The 12,717-nt window shown below is 40.7% G+C and overlaps 1 protein-coding gene across 1 annotated transcript in view; it reads left to right on the top strand.

Moving 5' to 3' along the window:
• SLC2A13 (solute carrier family 2 member 13) overlaps window positions 1–12,717 on the top strand; it is a 160,863-nt gene that overhangs the window by 131,825 nt on the left and 16,321 nt on the right. The gene's annotated exons all lie outside the window — the stretch shown is intronic.

Raw genomic sequence — 12,717 nt, 5'->3', positions numbered from 1 at the left:
CTTCAGATTTTCTGAAGTATTAACTGTTCTTAAGGAATGACTTTATGAGTTGGAACACCATCCTGTAAAGGCTTTATCAATACTTTAATAATGGTTATGGCTTAGATTAGGGTTTAGAACGGTTCAGTGCCACAAGGGAATGATATAATTACTGCTGATAAAATGTGTAATTTACTCCTGATAAAACCTCCTCACCGTAATTCATCTGTGCCACCCACATGCTATAAACATACTTGGAAATAGGCAAAGGTTTGTGTGATGGTTTGGGGGTATTTTTGCCTTAGTGTCAATTAGTCACATTGGACAGAGGTTGGAAGCTATGGAAATATCTACTAATCATTAATTTAAATTTACTCTAAAATTGAGCTCCTTTGCATTACAGTACCATGAGTGTGTTATGCCTAGTAGTTCATTCCAGATGGAGAAAAGGATAGCTCATATTCTTTGGAATCGTCATTTAAAAGCACTGTGATCTGGGGGCTATTACTGTTTAATAATATGTAACTGTGAAAACTACAAAATCTCATCCTTCTTGCTTATTCTTCAATGGTGCATCATACAACATATCTTGCATATTGTATAATATCCCGATGCATTCTGCATGATGGACTCTCATAGTCATATTCATAAGGTAACATATCTCTGTATTCCAAGTAAACTTTCATTTCATACATGCTGTATTTCTAAGTAACATGTCTGTGGTTAACAGCATTGTACTAGCACAAAGGAAGACATAAATGGAAGCATAAACTTGTTATGAATAGTTGATAGATAAAATAAAACTTTATTTATTAGGCAGTGTTATTGTATAGCATAGTAAATGTGGGCATCAGTAATCTTTTTATAGTTGTGATTCATTCTCACATAGCACTACTTGCTGTACAGCCTATTAGAGAAAATTAGGAAATAAGTTTTTCCTTTCCATACTGCAAACTATACTATTTCCATATTGTACAATAATTTCATAGCACAAAGACTCTTTCCTAAATCTTTCAAGAGAGAGCAAAACAATTTTAAGTGTGTTACATTGGTAGCCACCAGAGTTCTGCCTTAAGATGGAAAACCAATAAAATATCCACATTTCATTTTCCAAAGATTAAACATTCATCTCCACTTCTGGTGCTTATTTCATTAATTTCTAATCCCACCTCCTCCCAGTCTGTGTAATCAGGCAGTTTCCTGAAAGCTCTTCCTGAAGGAAGCTGTGAAATGTCAGGTGGCACCTTCTGTGCCTTCCAAGCCCTGCAGAACAGGGAAGTGTTTCACTTCCTCCTCCTCACAGATACGTGTATTTTTGCATACTTGTCCACAGAGGGAATCCCCACAGATTTTGGCTTCCAAGGGTTTACATTCATGTATGTCCTTCCCCCGCTCATCTTCCTCAAATCCTCAGTCTGCTTTACAGCAAAACAGCCCCACGAAGCTGTAGGATTTCCCCACCAAGTGCGAAGAATTGCTGTAGTGAAAATGGTGTGGTTACATCCCCAGTTGTGCCTCAGAGCAGCAGGAATTGTCTGTATCTTTCTGTCAGCATTGGGAGAACCAGTACTAAGACAAACTAACAGCAGTCGTGAAGAAATGATGACCATGCGGATGCTTGAAAATGCAGCCCTTTGTTTCACAAAGTCACTTTGTCACAAGCTAGACACTGAGTGGCAATTATGTTAAAAATACATGATATTTTAACAATCAGAGACTGGTTTAAGAATTTGAAAGGTGATTTTGTGATCTGTGGAAAGCTCATAACCGTAGTTACCACATCTGGCCTTTTTATAACTCCTTTGTATTCTGATGCCTTTATGCCATCCAATATTGGTTGAAAGAGTAAATGGCATACAACCTCCAGACTTGGAGGCCTTATATGGCATATTTATTTTGCCATTAACTTCACTCAGGAGAGAAGGAAGACCTCAGCTATTTGTTTGGGATTTGTTGGATTTCAGTTTGCCTGAACGCTAGTGAAAGCAGCAGCTCTCACTATCCTGCCTAATGCAGGAGATTGGGAGAAATGGCTTCTGCTGGACTCAGATCACTGGTGCCATGCAGAGCATTTCACTGCCACTGCAATCACATTTGGTTTATGATTTTCCCACTAGAAAGCTGTGAGCTGCAGCCATGGAGATGTGCCTGTGGTCACATTGTATGATGTGTGTGCAGCCACATAGCTCTGCAGCCGTCTTCATAGAATCATAAAATGGTTTGGGTTGGAAGGGACCTTAAAGCTCAAACAGTTCCAGCCCCCTGCCATGGGCATGGACACCTTCTACTAGAGCAGGTTGCTCCAAGCCCTGTCCAACCTGGCCTTGAACACTGCCAGGGATGGGGGAAGGGGCATCTTAGCCCCAGCCATGCCTGACATTCATTCAGGGGCTTATCTATTCCTGATGTGTAACCTACCAGCAAGGTGAGGGGTACAAATAGGCACCAACAGAGAAGGCCTTGTCATATTTTTTATAGCTCTCTGCAGCCATGCAAGCTGGCATAGAAAACCCCCTTGATTATGTATTTCTAGCTTTACACTGTTCTTTGCATAGTTGGTCCCAGGGTACTTCAATAACACTGACATAGCAGGCAATGTTTTGATTGTTACCATAAAATACTGTAACGTATTTTTATTCGCAGGATGTTTCCCCGGTGCCAGCCTAGTGTACTAGACATCACCTCTGTGTTTATTGTTAATTATATTTATTCGGTGATGGTACGTTCTGCATTGAGAAGTTCTGGGGAGGGGAGGGAGGAGAGCAGAGATTTCAGTCTCCTGTGGCTGCCAGGAAGGCTGTGTATGTTGCTGTGGTTGTCATAGAAACCGAGGGACACAGTGAGAGCATCCAAATGTTTTTCAAGGAGAATTATAGCATTTGGGTTCTTTTGAATCTGGGGAACTCGGTGGCCAGCAGTGGCCCTGGGGGAGGGACACTGCGTGAGAATGAATCTGATCGAGTCCGAGGCAGGCCTTGAAGCAGCATGGGCAATGTGCTGTGGGTACACTTGCGTCATGTGTGTAAGATAAAGAATGGAGGTGTCATTTTTATTATTTAATCAGTTACATAAGCCTGACTGGTGTTGGAATAACAGAGAGGAGCGTCCTGCCCAAGCGTCAGCACAGTCAGATGCTTTGCTGCCCTCGGTATTACTGAACCAGGTAACAAAACAACTGTTGACATGCAGACCTTGCTGCCTCCAGCTCTACCCAGGGACATATAAAGGATGGTTTCAAGGCAGTGAGCAAGAATATTCTTAAATTATTCACTTTGTAATAAAAGAAGAGCAGCTGTGTCTTCTCTGTCAGTGTGGTCTGAGGATTCTGTGTTAGGAGACTGTTCTCCAATATTTAGGGAAGTTTTGCATTTAGCAATAGCATAGACAGGCTTGCCGTTCTGTTCCCTTCATGAACATTGAATTACAAAATCTCCATGAAGTTGATAAAAAGCATTATCTCACTCGTGGGGGGGGTGGGGGGGTGGGAAGCAGTGAGAAGCTTCCAGTCTGAAGCTCAGGCAACACAACGGAAGCCATGGGTAGAATCTGTCTCTCAGCCAGGACTGAATGTGGAGGTGATTGCTTTCAGCCCTGTGCTTTCAGAGCACAAACTGAAATCTAGTCCTTCCCTACAATTGCAATTACTCCCACAGTACTCTCAGAAACCTTGAAACTTCTGTCCCTGTAATTGCGATAACTAAATGCCAGCCAGGAATGCTCTAGAAGTAACTTCAAATTGCATTAATATTCTTACAGTTGAAAGAATAACCGCACAAGGGAAGGAGCTACTATTGTGCCTTGACATGGCATTAACCTTCACATGAGTATGTTGTTAAGACGACAGCAGGCCCACAACTGCAAGCTAAAAAGCTCTCAGAGTGACTCTGAGCAATCTCCCTCTGGAGAAAAAGATGTTGACTTTATACAGTAAACAATTATGAAGAAATAACAACATCATCTGCAGATCAAAGACAAGCCTAAAACCCATCCTGTCCGCAAAATTAGCTGGCAGGTTTCCACAGTCCCTGAAGGAGGGTGATTGGGAACAGAAATCTATAAAGGGAGAAGGGCTCAGTGATTTGCTTTCTTCAGCCATTTTTATTAACTTCATTATAGGAACATCTCCCTGCCCTGGGAGTTTCATGCTTCATGGAGAATCCTGCTTTCGTCAATACAAGCAAGCATTCCCCTCTCTAAGTGTATCCAGGGCAAAGGCGAGTGCAAAAGAGCTCTGTTTTTGCAAAGCTTTTCATATTCCCCTGGCCAGTGCTCTCCCAAGATCCTTCTCTCTGTGTGAAATTAATGGCATGTTTACAGATGCTTGTTAATGCTGTTTGGTGTCACTGTGTGCCTGTTGCTCATATCTGTCAGTTTGCTGAGCAGTTTAACTGTATCTTGGAAACCTGCTCTGAGGACCAGTGGGTTGAAATTGCCCAGGCAATGTGAGGAAGCAGGGCCAGCAGGCAGCCAGACCCTGGATCCCAGCTTCAGGAGAGTTTCCACTGCAGGAATGTGCCTGACGACCTTGGTGTTTGAGCCTGGACTCTAACTACATTCCAGTGGTTAAAAAAATCCATGGGAGTTCATTACTTAGATTCCCAGACAGCAGCCTGGTTTATGTCCAGTGGGGGACATGCCAGTGTCTGTCACAGCCTTGGGAGTATTCTGGGGAGCTTTACATTCATACAGTGCCACTTGTTCTTAATGCATGGCAGATGAGGCTGTTGAAGTGATTACAATACTTTTTCTCTGTAGCAACATTAGATTTTTCTAGAAATGTCAGGTTGCTTTTGCTGCTTGTAAATAAAGACAAATTGAAGCCCATTACGCTTGTTTTCCTAGTCACTGTCTTATAGAGATGCTTTTGCAGTGTGACAAGTACATTTGTAAAAGTTGCTGTGACTGCTTTACTGGTGCCAAAAAATGGATGTTTGTATTCACACATTTAAAGACTGAGAAGTTATTTTCGATGTGTCATGGGGAACGGGTATTCAGACCTTTCCTGTTACCACACAAGGGCTAGCACCAGAGCAACCTTCCAGGAATGAAGCACTCCTCTCTCCGTGGGTAGACATTGCTTGTTTTGTCATGAAGGAAGTATTGGTAGAAGATTTTATTGCTGAAGTGATGATTTGGAATCTTGGTACAAGTGCCTGCATTAGGAAATGCTGCTTAATTTAGCAGCAGTTAGTGGAGAAACTGGTATTTCTCTTAGTAATTCTTCAGATCAGTATATGAAGATTATGCATAGAATTGCGGTTCTCACACTTGCAAAGTAGAAAAGTAGAGGGAGTAAATGACTCAGGAAAGTAGCAGAATCTACAGAACAGTGACACCTGCGTGTGTATCAGCAGCACTTAGAAGAGCTGCGATTGCAACCAGTAGTCTTAGAGAAATTTCTTTCTGGACAGTAAGCATATAGACATATATAAACATATAAATGTTACTAATATTCATCACTTCAGTAGGAATCAGAACATGGAATTCCCCATCTCCTCTCAGAGATCATTTCGGAAAGAAAATCAAAATATATGCAGTTTCAAATAGAATTAAATTCTTATTATCTTCACCATTGCCAGTAAGTGTAGAAACCTGGAGTAGCCCGGTGGCAGGACATGATTCTGTTTGTCCTAGTTGATTACAAGTACGTACTTCAGCATAATGATATCAGATATGCATTAGTGGGGTATGCAAAGACAGAAATGAAAAAAAAGATCTGAAACTGATTACAGTCTTTGTCAGCCCAAACTTTAAGGCACAAGTTCTATTCTGTGGGGAGGATATTGGTGTAATCACAGTCTAATGGTGAATATACTGATGTGATTCTGGACACCTAGGGAGGTAGAAGAGGAACTTAAGAAACCTACACATATTTTTATGCCATCTCTGCTAACTAGAAGGGGCAAATAGGAAGAACAGAAGGACGAAGTGATGCAGAATATTGTCCCCTCAGTCACAGAGGAAGCCTGTGTTATTAGTGATGAGCAGGTAGCAATACAAGCACAATTTTAATGTTACGATCCTTTGAGCTAGTCTTCTTGCTCAAACCTTTTGAGAAATCACAATTTTAAGTTCTTTTGGAGAATCATCACAGAATCATAGAACGGTTGGGGTTGGAAAGGACCTTAAGATCATAAAGGTCCACCCCCCCTGCCATGAGCAGGGACACCTCACACTAAACCATATTACCCAAGGCTCTGTCCAGCCTGGCCTTGAACACTACCAGGGATGGAGCATTCACAACTTCTCTGGTCAACCCATTCCAGTACCTCACCACCCTTACTGTAAAAAACTTCTTCCTTATATCTAATCTAAACCTCTGCTGTTTAAGTTTCAACCTGTTACCCCTTGTCCTATCACTACAGTCCCTAATGAATAGTCCCTCACCAGCATCCCTGTAGGCCCCTTCAGATACTGGAAGGCTGCTATGAGGTCTCCATGCAGCCTTCTCTTCTCCAGGCTGAACAGCCCCAACTTTCGCAGCCTGTCTTCATACAGGAGGTGCTCCAGTCCCCTGATCATCCTCGTGGCCTCCTCTGGACTTGTTCCAAGAGTTCCATGTCCTTTTTATGTTGAGGACACCAGAACTGCACACAATACTCCAAGTGAGGTCTCACAAGAGCAGAGTAGAGGGGCAGGATCACCTCCTTCAACCTGCTGGTCACGCTCCTTTTGATGCAGCCCAGAATAAGGTTGGCTTTCTGGGCTGTAAGTGCAAAAGGAAATTGTTTCATGTTCAAGTCTGACAGCCATATTAAGATCTCTTTAAGCATTTGAAAATATAGTAATTTTTTTATATCTACTGAAATTAAGGGTGAAATTTTGTTGTAATTTTAGCACAAGATACAGTCTTTTGATTTATTTTTTTTATGTTCAAGGGGGAAAACCCCCATTTTTTATTATTTTATTTTTGACTGCCTCTTATGCCTGAGCAGTTGAAGTCCTTTGTGTATTGTATCTGCATTTTAGATCTAAAATAATGAGCAGAGTGACATGATAATGAAAATTGAAACAATTTACATTTCTTTAGGGTAATTACTTAGGTATTACTATTAATAGCTCTAACTCATTACATCTGCTCAACCAATGGCAAATTCTGGATGCTTGAAAGGGACAAGATATACTCCTAGTCAGTCTTCTTATGAAGTGAATGACTTCGTAATGACTTTGGAAATGTTTAGTTTATATGCTGAAGGCATCCAGCACAAACCAGGATTTTAAAGCAGGATTGGTTAGTTTGAAACATTGTTTGTACATTCCTTCTCTACCTGACATTTGTATTGCACTTTGCTTCTAGATCTTACTGTAAGTTAATATTTAAAAGTCCTTCTAGTAAAGAACGATGAAGAGGGTGGATGCTGACAGCTATTCTGGTTACTTGTAACAACTTCAGGTGCAATAGCATTGAGGTAACTGGAAAAGAAAAGCAGAAGTGGTCCTTGAGCTAAAACATTTTCAGGTGCTGGTTTGTGTCAGGAAAAAATGTGTTATTTAAATGGGAAGTTGTGTTGAGTCAGTGCTCTTCATCACTTAAGCATGGTCCAAGGAGAAAGATGCTGTGGTGTTTATTTCCATCCAGCTGTAGGAGCAAGCTCTCTGCTCATTTCAGTCATTCTGTGGTCAGCTGAGATGGGATTAGAAGGAAAATGCTCATTTCCCGTTTAAAAAACGTGTTTGCTCGTAGTTGACAGAGATAGGAAAGCAAAGGGGGAAAAAATGCCAACATGTATGAGAGAATTGGCAGTCTTTCGTCAGTGTGAGTAGAGCACATGGGTAATTCCTGCTGCTTTTTCTTCTCTCCCTTTCTCTTATTATCTACATTGAAAAAAGAGTCATTTATTGCCCATAGGAGCCTGTTACTAATAGCTTCTTCAGCTGCCCATCTTTTCAGGGATAGGTTGAAAGACATCCATGCTTCTCCCAGGGCAGTGTCATGCAGAGCGTGGTGCCAGTGCATGACCCCAGTGTTTTCCTTGGCCAAGGGGATTAGAGGGAGGGGGAGAGGAGGATGCTTGACCAGAGAGCATGGCACACAGGGAGCTACTGCTGGGAGAGAGATGGGGATTTACCCTTTGCCTGGGAGCCAAAGCAAAAGGAACTGACTCATATTTGGGAGCATGGGGAGGGTTTTCTTTGAGGGGGGCAGTATTTCCAATACTTGTTTTTCATATGTATTCAGTTAGGATTCAAAGTTTGGCTTGAAATAGCAATCCTCAGTGAAAACTGTCTCATCAGATTCCTTTAGGGTTTTGCACTCTGAAATGGATTTGCTAAATTGACATTTTCTCTGTTTCGCAGACAGAAAATATTTTTGAAAGCTGCATGTGGATTTTTATTCATAAAGAACATACAGCAGGGTCAAACCTAGCTCCTCCGTACAGCAGCTTGTACCTTTAACAGTGTCCCTAATCCAAATCTTACATAGCTTTATTCCATAATAAATAACTTTTCCATAATTACATCATCTGATAGAGTAAAACTGTGATATTTTCTCTTCTTAAAACGATGAAGATTTTTAGAGTTGGGTTTTTTTTCTTTTTGAGGGACAACAAGCTAACACATTTCTGCATTAGGACCGTTGAATAATTCAATATGTTTGATGAATTTAATTAATATAAATTATTGTATGTGCTGCCTGCATGTGTAGTTAATTTCCTTGAGAATGGAGGCAGCAACATCAATTTCTCACTGGCACAGGATGAACTGGAATTATTGATTCACTTGATTTAAAGTCATGACCTTACTTTGACTGAGCTCATTGGTTAGTACGGGCTCAGAAATGGACAGCCTGTTCGATGTCAGGTCGTACTTCCGAACAGCAGCACTTTGGGCATTTCTTCTTGCTTGTAGGATGTATAGGCTTTCTTTTTTCCTTTAGCTTGCCACAGCTGTCGCATTAGCTTTGCATAAATGATAATGAGAGATGAGTTTGAGGTTCTGCATGAAGATTTAGTTCTTCAGACCTGTGATTCAGATGATGTATGTTCCCATTTAGCTTATTTTCTTGGTAAAATAACTATTGTTAAAAGCATTTATTTATATAAAGCTCTTTTTAGTTGTCTGAGACCATAGAAAGTAGATGATTACTTTGATTTCTGCTGAGTTCTTCTACTGCCAGATCCCAAACTTAGAGTTTCATGTAACAATGAAGACTTTAGTACCCAGTGTTTATAAATTTCATAGAGATAGTGTAACCACTTAACATTTCTGTATTATATTAAATTCCTTAGATTGGACATAGATACTGCATTTGCATGCACAAATCAAAGCAGAGCAACACTCTTAAGTGCTCACTCTCACAAATCAGATGTGAAATAATTATCTTGTTATAAGTGGTCTTAGAGCATTATTTAAAACTCCTTGGGTCTCTGTTACTATGTTAATGGTTTCCAGTGAATTTTAGGGCTGACAATGGAGGAATCACTCTTTGGATGGCTTTGGTTCATTCAGAGCCTCTCCAGTGCAGTGGTTTGGGTAGGGATGCCATGCTTCATTGGCCTTCTGAAGCACCAGTTTTCTGAGCTTTTTAAGGCAGAGCTGTTGCCACCTACTGGAATCAGGCGAAAGCTCCTTTGAAAAATACTCTTCCATCATCTATTTAATACAATGAACGCAAGATCTCAAATTTTCAGTCTGGAGAGATTTCAGTTGTAATGGCAGACAGACAGTCACTGGCAATAGTTGAAATGTAGCATTTTTGTCTAAATTGCTGTTACAGAAATTCAATGTAATAGTTCAGTACTTCAGACAGAAGGTTAAGTTGTCTAAAAGGTTATGTTAGAACTATTAAAATATAAATTTTGCTTGTATGTCAATAACTGGAAGTCCAATAGAGCAGAGAAGAGCTGAAGAAGGTACGCTGATACATGTAATATCAATCTATATTTCAAAGTCCGCATCCTGATGGTTTTTTGTCTCGGGTTCAACAAAAAAAGCAAATTCAGAAAATTTCTTTTACTTGCACACACTTTCCTTTGGATTTCAGTGGGCAAGAAAGAAGGATAAATATTTTGTTCTCTCTTCACTTCCCATTGGAATACATGGTTGACTGTGATTTTAAGGTTTTAAGAACTCTGTGGGAAACCATTTCTGCACAGTGATGGCTCGGCAGGCTCTGTAAGGTGCAGGGAGTGCTGTGAGGCATAAGCACTAAATGAACTAGCTCTAAAACCTCAGTGGTGCCTGCAGCAGGAGAGCTGGATCCAGGCTACTGCCAGGCACTCTGCTTGAAGGGAAGGCAGCCTTTCGGGGGCTTAGAGACTGGAACTTGGCAAACAAGTTATTTGGATGGTGAATTGAACTGGTGGTGCTCACCATTCAGTGCCACATCTGGTAATTTGTCATAGTTCTGTCAGCATGTCCCATCTGTGGGTGTTTTGAATTTAGGGTTTGGGTGGGATTTGCCTTGTTTTTCTAGATTGAACTGTAGAATCTCATTATTCTCTATGAACTTATATACCAGATTTCGACATGGAAGTATTTTTTTTTACAATACCTTTGTACAACCAGAACTTTGGGGTGATTAAAAGCAGTACATTCTTTTCTGTTTCTTTATTGTTTTCTGGAGTGTTTGGAAGCTGTAAGAAAAACAAGATTATGACACTGAAATAGAACCTATTTTGTTTGAAGGTCAAACTTCCAGTGAGTATTTCTACTAAGTTACCTTCTTTCTGAGTTACAAAAAGGACAACCTTACTTTCTTTGTCTATGGTCTTTTTGACCATGGGCTTAGAATTACTTTTGGCAATTGTAACTCAAACGATGCTTTCGAGATGCTGATGACATTCTTTTAACAGTACTTCTGACCCTTGGTGAACAGCACAAGCCTCAATAAAGGTTACTTTTAAGTGCAAGTAGGAATACAAATCTGGATAAAATTTGTTTTACTCAACTTCAGATGACTGAAATTTTGACCTTGAGCTATCTTGCAGTTACTTGACTGATGGAATAAAAGTCACTGCTCCTTCTTATTCCTTATTTGCAGCTGGTCTTTGTGCTTCATAGAATAGACTGTTAAGTCATGCCGGCAATTCTTACATGCTGTTCATTTAATAATACTTCAATTAATACTAAGATATTGATACTGTTACTGAGCCCTATACTTAGCCCTTTCCACCAGTATTCATTGAGGAGATATGTCTTAATGTAACATAGGAAAGAGGTATCTCCTGGGTGAATTGATGCTTCTACAATGAATAGGCAGCTTGGTTGATATTTCTGAGCTTTAGAAATGCTGATTTTTAAGTAAATTAAATGTAAAAATAGGTGAAAAAAACCCAAATGAGATTAAATATTAGGTGAGATTTATAATAAACTTGCATGAAATTGTAAAATGCTCAATTTGACATCATAATCTTCAGACTAGCTTCTTTCTGTAATTTAATTAAGTATTCATGCTGCAAGGAGATACAATCAGAAAAACTAAATACTTTTAGATCTCAAAAGAGAAGCTAGGAATTCTCCAGTTCAGGTACTCCAGTTGTAATTTGTTTGGAGCTTGGTGCTCTGACCATAAGCTCTCAAACATGTCAGAGTGGGATGACCTAGTACTTCCACACATCACTGGGAACAGCAGAACCAGCAGCTCCAGTCCAGGGAAAGTCCAAGAGTGCTGAGTTACAGAGACGGGTTTGCACACAAGTGAAATAGCCCATCATGGATGCTAAATGCCAGCCTGTCTTTAACAAAACATACTCATGAGTCCTGTATTTATGAGCATTTTTGTCATAAAAGAGCTTGTAGAGAGTGAAGCCTGCCTGCCTACAGGCACCTGTGAGTAATAGTGAGTGACCAAATCTGTTTAGTTTTCAGTGGAAAGCATGGTGCGGCACAGGTTCACACTGGGAGCCCCCTGAGGTAACTGGCAGCCAGCTTCCAGTTAAATATTCATCTCACTGACATCCCCCAAAGGTCTGTCTCTAAAAAGAAATGGCCAAATTATTAATGAGCACTCCCTCCTTTCAGAGAAACCAGGGAAGCCTGCAGTGACTGGATGAAGGCATAGGTGTGTATGCATGCTCCTTGCTGAAGCTCAGTTCCAAAGGGAAACTATTTCTGTATAGCCACAGAAAAACCACTAAACAAACTTTGAAGCACATTCTGGGGCCCCAGGGAGTCCATGAGTCTTTCTCAACTCTGATTGCTGCCAGGAGGGAAAGAATATCTCATCCTGTTTACCAAATGCCTCTGTGACACCTTTGTCATGCAGAGATAGCTTTGTGTGTGTGTTTAAAATTTGTGAAATGGCATCTATTTCAAAAGGAATTAAGTATTTCCAGGTTCCATCTCTTGCGAGGGCTTGCCTTGTGCCTGCACCCTTGCTGCGGTATTTCTTTTCAGTCTGTACTTGACTGCTGTGAAGAGGATTGAAGGGAGGATTTGCAGCAGTCACCAAGGTGGTAGTAGCAATAATTCTCATCCCACTGGCTGCTCTGTGTGCCAGTCGTGTCACTGAGCCAGAGTCCCATCACACAGGTCACATCTCCATCCAGACCTGCCATAAATATGTGACACTTCAGGTGTTATAGCAGCGGATGTTGCCATCTACCCCATCATGGTGTTTTTTCCACTCTGTGTGGTAGAAGGCAGTGGTTTTTTTATGCTTCTTGATACTAGTGTAGTACTAAAATATCTATTGATCATGACAAAGGCTTCAAAATGTTGGGTAGTGTCATCTCCATTGTATTTAACCACATTTCTAAACATTCTTTGCTGATAGGCACCTCAGTGAAGTTCTTC

Source organism: Melopsittacus undulatus, chromosome 5 (genome assembly GCF_012275295.1).
Source record: "Melopsittacus undulatus isolate bMelUnd1 chromosome 5, bMelUnd1.mat.Z, whole genome shotgun sequence".
NCBI classification, from domain to species: Eukaryota; Metazoa; Chordata; class Aves; order Psittaciformes; family Psittaculidae; genus Melopsittacus; species Melopsittacus undulatus.
Note: the sequence above shows the minus strand (reverse complement) of the source record. Positions and strands in the feature narration are given on the sequence as shown.